Raw genomic sequence first — 16,036 nt, forward strand, 5'->3', positions numbered from 1 at the left:
ACAGTGTAGTGCCCCTAAATTACTATTTTTGTTTTTTAAACACACTTTTACTCAAACCTACTTTTCTAATCAGTAACACAATGGAGCAAACAAAATGTTGCTGACCTACTCAATTGTTCCAAGCATTGGAGTATTTGATGGCATTTTTTTCTTGAATTTTCTTAAACATTGCCACTTTATTCATTATTGAGTATTTCCATTGCACTGAGGTTAGCTTCAAGAGTCTCTAAGTTTATCAAAAGAAACTTACTATAGATCAATTGTAATTGGAATTAGGACATCCTAATTTTAGGAATCAATTTACAAGCAAACCATCATAAGCTAAAATCACCTAATTCACTGTCACAACTTTCTAAGTTTATGAAAGAATTAAACTCCTCATTGAGCATCACAGACAAAAACACACTCATCACAGTCTAAATAATTCCTCGCAGTCATGTGTGCCATGGCAAAATCAATGAAAAATGAACAAAAAAAATACTAAAACAACACGCTCAACTAAATATCTAATGCAGTCTAGTTGTACAATACACCCCCAAACCTAAAGGATGCATTGTCCTCAATGCATGTGCAGATATGAATCATGAATACAAGAACATGTATATATATAAAATGAAGTATTAAAGAAAGAAGAACTTATTGGGCTTGGAGCTGAAATTTTGGTACTTTATATGTGGTAGGTGGACTTCCGTGCACTATGCTTATAGCTAATTGGCCTCTTCAATAAATTGAGTGGTGCATCCTCCTCTTCAGTAAATACCTAAGTATTTGCGAAATAAATCAGGTGGGCCAATGGGCAGTGCCTGATTTATTTTGCAAATACTTAGGTATTTACTGTCATCAAGATGTTACAAAAAAAAACCTACAATACAAAAGAAATAAAGTTTATTAAACAAAGGAGATGAAATACTAAAAAAAAATTTTAACCAAAAAAATGAAATAAAAATAAAAATAATTATTAAGATGTTAAAGTTAAACATCTCAAAGATCAATGGATTGCTTGTCTCAAGTCACATGAGCACCCCAGTAATGCTTCAAGCATTGTCTATTGAATTTAAATGTAATCTCAGTCTTTTATATCTTTGACATCAACAACTCCATGAGGATATAGTGGGCTACTTCAAAAGGACCAGATATGTAACAACCTATTTTTAGTCAAATCAAAATAATGGTTTTTGGATCACAAATCCGAGATCGTAAAATTATTTTAATATTATTTTAAGTGTTTACTGCATGATAGTATGTATGTGTGAAAGTTTCGTGAAGAAATTTTATCGTTTGGATAATTAGTTTGGAAAGTTAATTTGATAAAAAGGACTAAATCGAGTAAATTGCAAAAATGTTGTTCTATTAGCTAAAGGTGTTTATTAGCTATGGTTTATTAAAGTTAAGGTTCTTATGTTGTAATTAGACTAATATTAGTATGAGTGGACTTATATGGACACATTATTAGGTGTTTAAATGGTTTATTAGTAAGGTCAATTTGGTAATTTGGTTATTATCATAATAATAAATAAATTAAAACCAAATTAATGGTGGATATCATCTTCTCCACCGAGTTTTGGAAGAGAATAAACACCATTTTAGGGCTACCATTCGGTAAGGCATTTTTGCTCATTAAGGTACGATATTTGTCCCGTTTTTAGTTATTTCTATGTTTTTGAGATCATTGCATCAAGTACTAACTAGCCCAGGGACTAATTTGCAAAACTGTTAAAAATTTTGAATGATACCATTGATGAATACATGAGTATTTTGATGTTTGATGATAGATTATGAATATTTGATGTTAGATAAACAAGTTTTGTAAAGTGATTTTTAGTTAAAATGTAAAATAGGGATTAAATTGAGAAATGCGCAAAGCTAGTGGGTAAAATGTGAAATAAATGAAAATTATGGGCTACTAGGGGCATTATGGTAATTCTATAGTATGGGTATAATTATAATTTCATTAATTTGTGATTTTATGTAATAAGGACTAAATTGTAAAAAAATGTGAAAGTTTAGGGGCAATTGTGTAAAATATCCCTAATGTATATTTTGGATTGAATTGAATAAATAGTTGATTAAATGAGTTAATTTTGAATATATTTAGATGAAGAAAAATGGAATTCGGATCAAGATCAGGAAAAAACAAAATTTATCGACTAATCGACTCGATTCGCCGTATTAATATCTAAGATAAGTTCGTATGTGATAAGCATTGTTACAATTATGCTTTAAATGCTTTGATATTGCATAGATTGTGTATATGAGATTATAGTCATGTTTAACGACGATTCGAATATATATATGGCACTTAGGGTTCGATTCGAGATAGCTTCGGCTATATGTGGCACTTAGTGTGTGATTCGGAATAGCTTCAGCTATATATGACACTTAGTGTGCGAGACCGAGATAGCTTCGGCTATGTAAGGCACTTAGTGTGCGAGATTATAATAGCTTCGACTATGTATTGGCACTTAGTGTGCAAGATATCGAGTATTTGACAGTATTCCGAAAAGGTATGAGTTCGTTATGAAATTGTACAGGTTTGTACATGTAAAGTATGAGATTTAAATAGAAGAAGTTATGAACTTGCATATAAGCATATGATTAAGCATATGGAAGGTTTGTTGTTATCATGAATTATATGTCATATAGTTCAAATTGATGATTTGTGTATTATGATTTGTTGAGTATATTTTATACAAGCTTACTAAGCTTTATAGCTTACTTTGTTTATTTTTCTCGTGCTTTGTAATGATTTCAAAGCTAGCTCAAATTCAGGGATCGTCGAAGACTATGTCACACTATCCAACCATTACTATGGTACTTTTGATCTCATGGTTTGGTCATATGACATGTATATGGCTATTAAGCATTTTGAGCTCAGGTTTGGCATGGCTAGCACACGACCTGGCACATGGGCGTGTGTGTCCTGGTTCAAATTGCCTTGAAAGAATTCTGTTATCATGCCAACACTTGGTCTTCTCCTTGTGCAGTCTAGCATTTTCATATGCTTGTGCCCGAAATTCTTCCATCTCATTTAGTTCTAACAACCTTTCATGGCCAGTAATGACCCAATCCATATTCAACTTCTTAATAGCCCAAAATGCTTTGTGCTCGAGCTCAAGAAGTAGGTGACATGACTTTCCATAAACAAGCTTAAAAGGTGACATCGCCAATTGTGTTTTAAAGATAGTCCGATAGGCCCACAAAGCTTCATCCAGACTGATGGACCAATCCTTACGAGTTGGATTCACCACTTTTTCTAAAATCTTTTTAATTTTTTTATTAGAAATATCAACTTGTCCATTTGTTTGGGGATGATATGCTGTGGCAATCTTATGTTTCATCCAATACTAATGCAAGGCATTGCCTACTAATTTGTAATCAAAATAAGATCCCTCGTCACTAATAATGGCTCTAGGTGTACCAAATCTTGTAAAAATGTTCTTGAACAAAAAACTTCAACACTAACTTGGCATAAAAACACTTCAACACTAACTTGGCATCATTAGTTGTGAGGGCTACAGCTTCAGACTGCTTAGAAACATAATCCACTACCAAAAGTATGTACAATTTGCCCACTGAAAGTGGAAATAGACCCACAAAGTCTATTCCGCATACATCAAATAACTCAATCTCCGGAATATTTTGCAACGATATATCATGTCTAGTTTATCCATTTTCTATAATTTTATAAAATTTTTTATCATTTATTTTCTTAAATTAAGTATTGATTTTGCTCCAAAAATGTCTCATTAGCACCTCTCATTCGCCCTATCCATTGGCACAAGTGAGATGCGTTACATTTAATGGTATCAGAGCTTAAATTTAACAGATTCTATGGTTGAATTGAGACATTGCATAGAATCTAAAAGTACATGTCACTTAGGAAAATTAAATGATATATTGTGATCTTGACCTAACCTAGTTTAAATGTGATTTTAGCATGTCTGTTGACTCTAGAGAACTGGTCAATGAAGAAGAAGCACAAAGTAATGCTCTAAACTTGGAGTAAGGGAGGAATAAACCACCTTAGGCATAAGAAGTGGCACTTTCAATTGAGAGACTCCAGAGAGAAGCCTTTTTCTAAATGATGAACAAATGGTATCATTAGTTCATCAGGCCTATTCCTCTAGCTCCTTCCTCTACCTAACTGGCATATTGATCTCTGTATGTGAAGCTCTGTAAGCATGGAGCTAAAGAGTTTAAAGGTGCTAAAGATGATTACCCCTTTCTAGTTGTGTATTGGCTAGAACACATTCAAAGAGTTCTTGAAGAACTGCAATGCACATTCGGTGATAGTTTGAGTTGTGCAATCTCCTTGCTCAAGGTGAAGGCATGTCGATGGTGGGTCATAGTGACTATAGTAACTCCTAAGGACCGAGTGGATTGGAATTCCTTTTTGATTGAGTTCAAGAAGAAGTACATTAGCCGCCTATACTTTGAGAAGAAAAAAAGAGTTTATTCAATTGAACCAAGGAGATTCTGTACGGTTGAGCAAGTATGCTACTAAACTAATAGCCACTGAAAAATACATGTGTATGGGCTCATCAAACTAGATTGTGGAACTCCAAGGAGATGCATAAGCTCAAACCCTATACATGTCATATCAAATATTAGTGTCTATATTAAAGAACAAGTTTAGTGTACCAAACTTACATAAAGGAAGTGGTTGCAGTCGGATTGTACACAAGTTTAGCTGGTGTGCAAAATCTAATCGATTTAACAAGTTTGCTCACTTAGCCATGCGCTTGCTAAAATTAATCATTAGTATGCGGTGTTCCTTAAGTTCAAAAGGATTTTTTTTCTTTCACATATAGACACGATTGATTGTCTAGCCTAAACCACTTTATATATGCCACTGACGTTTGGAAATTGTTATTTTGGATAAAGTCGCCATCAATGACATGTTGGTTATGATTGTACTAATAGACATTATACTTGTAATATCACTCACATGTCTCGACATATGACACCAAAGGGAGATGCTATTAGAGTATGTATAGAAAAAAAACCTCAGAGTTATTTAAAAATTTTGAACCTTAAACCATTTTTATAAAATCATAAAATTTAGTTTGGAACCATTTGAAGGAATAAGAAACATATTAAAACTATTTAGAATCATTTTATAGAGATTGGATATAGCTCCCTTTACACATCCCAATATACGGTATGAGTGAGAGTTTCTACCGAAGCATTTTCATACTTAAATCAAAATTTTTCTTTTAAAAAAATAAATTTACAACTTTATAAAATTCCTTAAAAAATCACAATATGTAAGAAATAATCAAACATGATTTGGAATCATTGTAGGTAATTAAATAGTTATGAGGGAACATCCAAATCAGAAAACAATTGTTGAATCTCATGAACTTAAAATGGGATGCTGGGAGAAGAAAAAATAGAAGTTTTATCAAGAGTTAAATCTTCAAACAATTTAAATAAACTGATAAAAATAATATTTAAAAAACAATTTTGTAGGTTTTTAAAATTAGCTTTAAACCATTTAGAAACATTTTTCTGGTGATCGAAAGTGCTTGGGGTTAAGTATGAGCCTTAGAGGGCTCAAAACAGCCAGAAAAATGGAGTGGCCTTGTCTAGGGGCCTATGTATCTGTACCTAGGGTCTAGGAATAATTACCTAGGTCCCTGTACTATATATTTTGGAATTCTACCAAGTTAAGGCGCAGTACCTTTGGCAGCGTATTGGACCTTGGGTCCATTAAACTGAAAATTAGTCCGGAAACACTTAAAATCATGCCTAAACATGTCCATAGATTTTTCGCATATTCCAATACATTAAAGTCAAATTCAAAAACTTATTTAAATAAAATAACAAAATAAAGCTTGAATAGTTACGTTAGAATGACTTGAATTTCAAATAAAAAAATTCAAATACCATATTCAAGTTAAGCCCCTCATGCACATGCTAGAGTCCTTATCCAATAAAACTAATATAAATATATTACAACCTCAATTGAAATGTGATGAAAAACTCCTAAGCTCGAACCTTAATCTTCTTGTTGAATCCATTACCTATGCATTTTGTAGCACTAACGCGTGAGCTTACAATGCTCAGTAAGTACTCAAGGATAACCCTACATATCCCATCATAATATACATGTTAATCCTCTTAGAACGCATTACTCAAAGTCTATTTTCATCATACTTAGCCATTGTCAACAAAATTAAATTCAATTACCAAATTTTGGAGCCGATTTCGTCAACCTATCAAACATAATCCAAACAACTTCTTTCTTCTTCGGAGTCAGAGGTAACCCCAATGCGAAATCCATCATAACTCTATCCCATTTCCACTCGGGTATAGTCACAGGTTGAAGTAAACCTGAAGGCACTTGATGTTCGACTTTCACTTGTTTACAAATCAAACATCTCGTTACAAACTTTGAAATATCTCGTTTCATGCCTAACTACCAATACAATTCCTTCAAATCATTATACATCTTTGTACTTCTAGGATGAACAGATAGACAACCATTATGTGCCTTATAAATAATTTTCTGAATCAGTTCATTATTTCTCAGTACACAAATCCTACCTCAAAACCTCAAACAATCATCTGATCCTAACTGATATTCTGAATCACTATTCGATTTGCACTAAACTCTTTTAGCTTTCAACTCATTATCACCTTACTGAGCTTCGTAAACTTAATGAAGAAATACCGGTCTAGCTTTCAACTAGGCCAAAAATCAATCCATCATCGGATAAGGTTAGCCGCATATTCATTGCTCTCAAAGTAAACAAGGACTTTCTATTTAAAGCATCCACGACTACGTTCGCTTTTCCTGGGTGATAGTCGATCACTAACTCATAATCTTTCAATAACTTGAGCCATCTTTGTTGTCACAAATTTAAATCTTTCTGGGTCATCAAATTCTTTAAACTCTTGTGATCAATAAAGATGTGACACTTCTCACCGAATAAATGGTGTCTCTAAATTTTTAAAGCGAACATAATAACAACCAATTCCAAGTCGTGCGTCAGATAATTCTTTTCATGTTGTTTCAACTGTCTCGAGGCATAAGCTATCACTTTACCATCTTGCATCAACACACAACCAAGACTATTTAATGACCTGTCGCTAAAAATCACAAACTCTTTTCCTGACTCAAGTTGCACTAACACCGGTGCCTCAGTCAACAATGCTTTCAACTGCTCAAAAATCTGTTGACATTTCTCAGACCACTCGAATTTCACATCTTTTTGTAACAATTCAGTCATAGGTGTAGCAATCATCAAGAATCCTTTAACAAAACACCAATAGTAACCAGCCAAACCCAAAAAACTTCTAACTTTGGATACATTTCTCTGTGATTTCCAATTGACAATTGCCGAAATCTTATTTGGATCAACCTGTATGCCTTTCGCTGAAATAATGTGTCCCAAAAATCTGACTTCTCGGAGCCAAAACTCATTGTTTCTGAATTTGGAAAACAATTTCTTATCTCTCAAAGTCTATAATACAATTCTTAAATGTTTGGCATGCTTAGACTCATTTTGGGAATAAATCAAAATGTCATCAATAAAAACAACCACAAATTAATCTATATACGGTCGGAAGATTCGATTCATCAAGTCCATAAAAACTAAAAAAGCATTTGTTAATCCAAAAGGCATAACAAGAAATTCATAATGCCCATACCTCATTCTGAACGCGGTTTTTGGCATATCTGAATCCTTAACTCTCAGCTGATAATAGCCTGATCTCAAGTCTAGCTTCGAGAACACTGTTGCCCCTTTCAATTGATCAAATAAATCATCAATTCTTGGTAAAGGATACTTGTTCTTTATCGTAACCTTGTTAAGCTAATGATAATTAACTAAATTCTCATGGATCCGTCTTTCTTCTTGACGAATAACACTTGTGCACTTCAGGGTAAAAAACTCAGTCTGGCAAAACCCCTATCTGTCAACTCTTGTAACTAAGACTTCAATTCTTTTAACTTGGTCGAAGCCATTCTATACGGAGCTATCGATATCGATGAAGTTCCCAGTACTAAATCAATAGTAAACTCAACCTTTTTGATAGGTGGTAATCCAGGCAACTCTTCTGGAAACACATCTAGGTATTCACAAACTATCCCTACGAATTCGATTTTCAATTCAGACACTTTCATATTTAGTACATACGTAAGATAAGCTTTACAACCTTGTTTTACATACCTTTGAGCCGTTATCAACGAAATCACAATAGGCAACTCACTTAACTCATCCGGTTCAATCCGAAGAATTTCATTATTTTGACATTTCAATTCAATAATCTTTCGTCTACAATTCACTACGACATCATGTAGAGTCAACCAATCTATTCCAAGAATTACATCAAATTCATCAAACAGTAAAAGCATTAAGTCAACCAAAAAACAATGACCTGAATCATTAAAGGATGACTCTTGTAAACTTTATCAACTAAAACATATTTGCCTAAGAGGTTCGACACTTTAATCACATACTCAGTAGACTCAACAGGTAAATTTTTACTAGATACCAAATTCATGCAAATATAAGAATGGGTCGATCCAGGATCAATCAATGCAACTATATTAGTATCATGGAGAGAAGATGTACCAATAATAACATCAGAGGATGACGCATTTTCATGAGCAGGAATAGCGTAAGTTTTAGCAAGTGCTCCGACATCTGATCTCACAATTAAATCTTTCGTTGCACCTCTGCTACTGTTCCCATTTCCCTTATTCCTTGGTGGCCTCCCTCTAATGGTAGTGTTACTCAGCCTTGCATTCTGAAAATTATCTTTCTCAGGCATTTCAAGGCAATCTCAAATGAAGTGGTCTGGGGAGCCACATTTAAAGTAAGCCTGGTTATTCGTTCTGCATTCACCGGGATGTTGTCTACCATAGTGTTGACATTCAGGTCTCAAGTTTATTAGACCTAGCATTACCAACACTCGCTATTGACGTAGTTTGGGCATTAGAACCCGAATATTTCTTCCCACGATCTCTGTTAGGATACCCAGTTGAAACATTCGAACGAGTATACAAATTCTTCAATTTCTTTGACGAAGATTGAAATGACTTATTCATCCATTTTTTTCTAGAATCTCTAATCTCAAACTCAGCTTTTCTCTTTTCTTTGCTCAATTCTTCAGCTTTGCAAGCTCGGTTGACCAATACGATAAATTCTTTCAACTCTAAAATCCCAACTAACAGTCTGATATCCTCATTCAACACATTTTCGAATCTTTTACACATGATGGCCTCGGTGGAAACACATTCCTGAGCATACTTACTGAGCCTAACAAACTCTCACTCATATTCAGTCACAGACATACAGCCTTATTTTAGCTCTAAGAACTCTTTGCGTTTCTTATCAATGAACTGTTGACTAGTATATTTCTTTTTGAACTCATCTTGAAAGAATTCCCAGGTAACCCTTTCTTTCGGTACCATGGATACAAGAGTATTCCACCACTGATATGCTGAGTCCCTCAGAAATGATATAGCACATTTCAAGCACTCATCTGGTGTGCAAGAAAGCTCATCAAATACCCTGATAGAGTTCTCAAGCCAAAACTCTACTCTTTCAGGATCATCGTCAACATTGGCTCTAAATTTTTCAGCCCCTTGCTTTCGAATCTTATCAACTGGAGGCTTGTTCAGTCTTAACAATTCCACACCTTGGGGAGTTACGGGAACCAATTGGGGGTTAGGTGGGGTGGAAGATGTTGGGCAGCCAGATTTGTTCGAATAAACTCAACAAACCACTCATTCATCCTTTGGAAGAAGGCTTCCCTAGCCTCTCCTCCTTGACTAACCATTACCTGTCTACTTTAAGATGGCACTGCCTTGTGGGAGCCAATGCATTACTTTCAACATCATCAGTTACATCTCAGTCAAGATTCATTTATTATATGAAAGAACAATTTTTAGTTGTCAGGAGTCATCACACTATCTCAATTTATTTATGGCATGTATAGCTAGACTCTAACACAAGCACATTAGTCCAAGAATTGACCAAATCGTAGCTCTGATACCACTAAATGTAACACCCCTCACCAATATTTAACACTAGAACAGGGTTACAAGGCATTACCAGACTTACATCGTAAACAATCATACTCTTCTGAGTCATAAATTTTCATCCAAATTAAAATCATTTGTATTCAATCATAAAATACCTAATATGACCCTACGAGGCCCAAAACATGCTTTAGAAGTGGTTCGAGACTAAACCGATAACTCAGGGAATTTTTTTCAAAACTTAGAAAATTTTTGCTATAAACAGGGGTCATACACCCGTGTGGTTTGAGACACGCTCATGTGGGTAGGCCGTGTGGTCACATACGCCAGTGTCCCTAACCCATGTAACTCTCTGTTTTGCAAAGCACGAATGATAAACCGTAATTTATACATATTTTTATCCCATGCTTAACACATTTATAGATGATTTCTCCATAGATTTGGTGAATTCGATGCTCCTAATTCTGTAATTTCATGTTTTATACTTAGGTGAGCATAGGAGAGTAAAAAGAGCGAGAAACAGGCCGAAAACGGAGAAAATGGAGAAAATGGATCGACATGGGAAATCAACACGGCCTGGACTTCCTTACACGGGCGTATCACACGGTCGTGTCCCTTTGGAAGGATCGAAGCATGACTTACACGGGTAGACTACACGCCCGTGCCTATTCAATAACCTTGACCGTGGGTTGGAGTAATTACACACGGGTGTGTCCTTGCCGAGCCCAAGTATAACCCTATTCGAAAAAGGCTAATTTTGAGGTCTCTTAGGCATTCTACAGCCTATTAAACACCTTAGGAGGCACTTAGGAAGGGAGACGTAGAGTAGGAGGCAAGGAATTACTCAAGGGAGATTGGTCCAGCTCAGAAGCTAGATTCATCATCAAGACTGAAGATCTCCCTTCAATTTCCATTCAGGGGTTTTGGGTTTTCTTTATGTTTTGTATTCATTATTCTTATGAGATGTTTTCTTCTATAATTATAAACTAAACCCCCTAAATACCTAAGGGGAATGAAACCTAAGATGGATCTTGTTATTATTATCTGAATTGTATGATAAATATTTGACTTGTTCTTAATTATGTGTTCTTAATTCTTGTTTTAATATTCTAGGATATTGATTCGAGTTAATGCTCTTATTCAGAGGAGGAATAGACCCTATCTAAGAGTAAATTTGTCACAGTTAAGCAGAGTTGATTGCACGCCTAGAGATAGGGTGATAAGATTTTACCGGATTAGGGTGAAACCTAATAAGGGGATCCATAGATCGAGTTAATGCAATATTAGGTGTTAATTAGAAAGAGATTTCAATTAATCAACCTAGGGTTAGACATTATTAGTCTCGAGAGAGATAATAATATAACTTAGGGATTTTTACGAATCAAGTCAAATGAATAAATCGTCTGATTCAGATTCAAATAACAAGTGAAGTCTAGGTGGATTTTTCCTTGGGTATTGTCTTAATCAATCGAATTTTCTTAAAAGCTTTTCCCCAATTTCTCTCTGTGAATTCTTAGTTTAGTTAATTAATTTAGATAAACAACTCCCTTAAATTTTAGGCTAGATAATAAAAAGAAAGTAATTACTAGTACTCTCAGTTCCTTTGGGTTCGACAATCCGGTCTTGCTAAAGTTTAACTACTGTTCGATAGGTACACTTTCCTTCATCGTGATAATAGTTAGTTTCAAGAATGATTAATTATAAATATTTAAAACCTGTCGTGAATATCACGTACCAAGTTTTTGGTGCCATCTTCGGGGAACTAGGATATTAGGAACACTCGATTTTTATTACTTTAGCCATTTTACTTTTATTGCAATTTAAATTTTTATTTTCTTTTTTAATTCTTCATTTATTTTCTTCTGACAGGTTTTTCTAGTTTATGACCAGAAGAAACCTATCAGGACCATTACTGTTTGATAGTAAGATCGATCGAACAGTTCGCAGAAATCGAAGAGAAATAAGGCGAAGCTTACAATACTCAGAGGAAGAGTAAGAGGATGATACTTCAACCACAACCGAGGAAATGGCTGAAAACCAAAAAAATTTGCTACCTCCTACGATTGCTGTTAATCAGAATCCTGCTCCGCGCACTATGTATGATTATGCTAAACCTTCTTTAACAGGAACTAAATCAAACATAGTTAGACCTGCTGTAGTTGCAAATACTTTTGAACTGAAACCTAACACAATTCAAATGATACAACAGTTTGTTCAGTTTGATGGTTTGCAGGACGAAGATCCCAACGCTCACTTGGCAAACTTTTTAGAACTATGTGATACATTTAAAATTAATGGTGTTTCTGATGATGCCATTTGCCTTTGGTTATTCCCTTTTTCATTGAGAAACAAAGCTAAACAGTGGTTGAATTCGTTACCACGAGGGTCAATCACTACTTGGGAACAAATGACTGAAAAGTTTTTATTAAAATATTTTCTGCTGGCTAAAACAGCCAAATTACATAATGATATCTCTTCTTTTGTGCAAATGGATTTAGAAACACTCTACGATGCATGGGAGAGATACAAGGACCTTTTGAAAAGGTGCCCTCACCATGGGTTACCACTTTGGCTACAGGTTCAAACGTTTCATGATGGCCTGAATCCTTCGACTCGACAGATGATCGGCGCAGCCGCTAGCGGAACCATCAATAATAAGACACCTAAATATGCTTATGAATTTATAGAAGAGATGTCACTGAATAATTATTAGTGGCAAGTTATGAGGATAAAGCCAACAAAAATAGCCGGCGTTTATAACGTCAATTCGGTCACCATGCTCTCTAATAAGGTAGAATTCTTGAATAAGAAAATTGATGGTTTTCTTAGTTCTTCATAGGTTCACCCAGTAATACAGTGCGAAGCAAGTGGAGGTGGATCAAGCAATTTAGATTACCCACCCTATGGTCACAACATGGAGAACAAGCAGTTAAATTACATGTGTAATAATCCTCAATCTCAAAATAATCCTTATAGTAATACTTACAATACAGGTTGGAGGAACCACCCAAATTTCTCATGGGGAGGCCAAGGGAATCAGTGACCACCACCACCTCCAGGCTTCCAACAACCACCCTACCAACAAGAGAAAAAGTCAAACCTTGAGGAGATGCTAACAAAATTCATCTCAGTGTTAGAAACTCGTTTTTAGAATACCGATATAGCACTTAAAAATCAATAAGCGTCAATCCAAGGGCTCGAAACTCAGATAGGTCAGCTCGCTAAATTGATATCTGAAAAACCACAAGTTAGCCTGTCGAGTAACACTGAATCTAACCCAAGGGAGCAAATCAATGCAATTACCATTCAAGATGAAGAAGGGTTAGTTGCACCTGAACCAGAACAGAGGAAAGAAATTGTGGTTAGTAAAGGTAAGGGTGAGGTGGACCACAATGACCAGAAACCGGTAAGTAAAGAGTACAAACCTCGTGTGCCGTACCTAAACGCGACAAGGAAAGACCGCACAGAAGAACAATTCAGTAAATTCCTTAAATTATTAAAGAAGTTACATATTAACTTACCGTTTATTGAAGCTCTTTCGCAGATGCCAAACGCAGTCAAATTCTTAAAGGAGCTTTTAACAAATAAGCAGAAGTTGGATGAGGCGTCACATGTGAAGCTGAATGCGATTTGCTCATCCATACTACAGAATAAGCTAGCCAACAAATTAAAAGATCCAGGGAGTTTCACGATTCCCTGTCTAATTGGTAGCCTAGATGTTAATAATCTTTTGGCTAATTTAGGGGCTAGTATCAATGTTATGCCTTACAAAATGTTTAAACAACTAGGTCTTGGGAAACCCAAACAAACTAGGATGAGTATTCAATTGGCCGATAAAACAATCAGATTTCCCAGGGGGATTATTGAAGATGTACTCGTTAAAATTAACAAATTTATATTCCCAGTTGATTTCGTTGTTCTAGACATAGAAGAGGATAGTAACGTTCCTTTAATTTTAGGGAGGACCTTTTTAGCAACTGCTAGAACAATAATTGATGTTGGCACAAGTGAACTCACACTTCGTGTGGGAGACGAAACAATCACCCTTCAAGCTCGTAATTCGAGTAACATATCAAAAATTGAAGGTGGTTGTATAAATCATTCTACTAAAACTGACCATGTGGTGCAACCTACTTTACAGGAAATAAGTTCAAAGAACCTACACGAGTCATGTTCAAGCAACAACAAAGGACCTATCTATAAAGAATGAAGGCTACAAATCGAGAAACTAGATGAATGGCAGACACAAAAACTGAGAACACCAGATAAACCGAAAATGAGCCAGGACGAGCTCAATAGATCACCAAATCAACTTAAGGTTGGAGACAAAGTACTACTAGATGCAACAGATCCTTGCATTACCACTTCTGAACCTAATGAAGAAATTCCTCTCAAGGTACTCAGCATTTTCCCATATGGTAAAATCGAGGTAATTCACCCCAAATTCAAAACTTTTAAAGTAACCAATACTCGTCTTAAACCTTATATTGATAAAGTTAATAGCAGGGATGAGGAGTGTAAACTCCTCGAGCCATCATGATCACACACCAGAGAGGTAAGTTAAGCTTAGACTATAAATAAGCGTTTCTCGGGAGGCAACCCAAGCACTAACAGTAATGATTTATTTAAATTCTAGTTTTTCACATTTAACCTACTAACTGAGTCTTGAAACACAGGGTTTTCCCATCCACACGACCAGGAACACGGGCATGCCTTAGGCCGTGCTCACATCACAGGAGTAGACATGGTCGTGCGATACGGCCGTGTGAAAATAGGGTAAAATTTTTTCCTCAACACGAGATGCGATAAGTTTCCACGGCCGTGCGACATGGCCGTGGACGAAATTACCAAAATAGCACCAGCGTGAGACACGCTCGTGCCTTGAAACCGTGGTTGAAACTGAGAATTTAACACGGGCGTGCGACACACCCGTGCCATTCACCTGTGGTTGACACTGTTAAACTAAGGTCGACACTGTTAAACTAACACAGGCGTGGGATATCCTACATGGATGTGGGAGAAGTGAACGAAGCAAGACACGGTCGTGCGACACGGCCGTGTGCACCCACACGCCCAAAGAACACGGACGTGGGGCGAACGTCAGACGCGCTTAAATTTAAAAATTACGAAACATACAAGCAAAAATTAGGGCACACGGGCGTGCCTCACGGCCTTGTTCCCCAAAATCTATATAAACCCATCACTATTCATCATCTTTCTCCCAAAAAATCCTTAACCCTAGCTGCTGTAACTCTACACGCCCTACCTTCCACGTCCGTACACCGCCTACAACACTATTTTTGACGACCCAAGCTTCTCCCATTTGTGTATACAATGTCATCCTCACATGGTAAGAAAACCGCTGTCCCCACTTCGAAGAAAAGGAAAGGAGCAGCGTCATCCTCGGGTCCTATCGTAGAGATTAGGCACCCTTTCCTCGAGTTCCCTTTAGGACCCCAAGAGGAGTTATTTCAGATATTACGGGCCCGACCCCTAGGTGTGGGCTACTGCATTGAATTGGCCGCACTTGAACAAATTCAATTGGCTGACGTGGTCTGAGCCCTCTTGACGACTGACCTGTGGGGGCTCTTATTTGAGATCGTTAAGCCGATGTATCTCGAATTCACATTAGAACTCTGCTCGATGTTCCATCTTCAGACCGTCATGACCAACTTCGACGATCCTGGAATGGTCCAGTTCCGCCTTGGTGGTTTAGTGTGCCAGTTGAGCGTACCCGAGTTCTGGATTGCACAAGGGTTGTACACGGAAGAGTTTATGGACGACAATGTATTGACACCCTCCATCGCCACATCCACTACTCTCCCTCAAAGTGTTGGAAGAACCTCGTCCCTGCCTCGTCCTCCTATGATCCTAGCCGCTCTAAGGCATCGGCCCTCGCCCCATCCCTACGATACTTACACGCCATCTTAGCCCACACTCTGACGGGACGACGAGAGAGCACCGATGTCATCAACACTTACGACGCCTATTTCCTATGGAGCATGGCGAACGGGCACGTTTTCAACCTTGCCTACTTTATCA

General features: G+C 36.5%; 1 non-coding gene across 1 annotated transcript; it reads right to left on the bottom strand.

The window, feature by feature from the left end:
* Window positions 1-12,450: 12,450 nt before the first annotated feature.
* LOC128289749 (small nucleolar RNA R71) lies at window positions 12,451-12,556 on the bottom strand. The gene has a single exon (XR_008279393.1). It is a non-coding gene; the product is annotated as a small nucleolar RNA R71 (small nucleolar RNA).
* Window positions 12,557-16,036: the final 3,480 nt, after the last annotated feature.

This window comes from Gossypium arboreum, chromosome 2, assembly GCF_025698485.1.
Source record: "Gossypium arboreum isolate Shixiya-1 chromosome 2, ASM2569848v2, whole genome shotgun sequence".
Lineage (NCBI taxonomy): Eukaryota > Viridiplantae > Streptophyta > Magnoliopsida > Malvales > Malvaceae > Gossypium > Gossypium arboreum.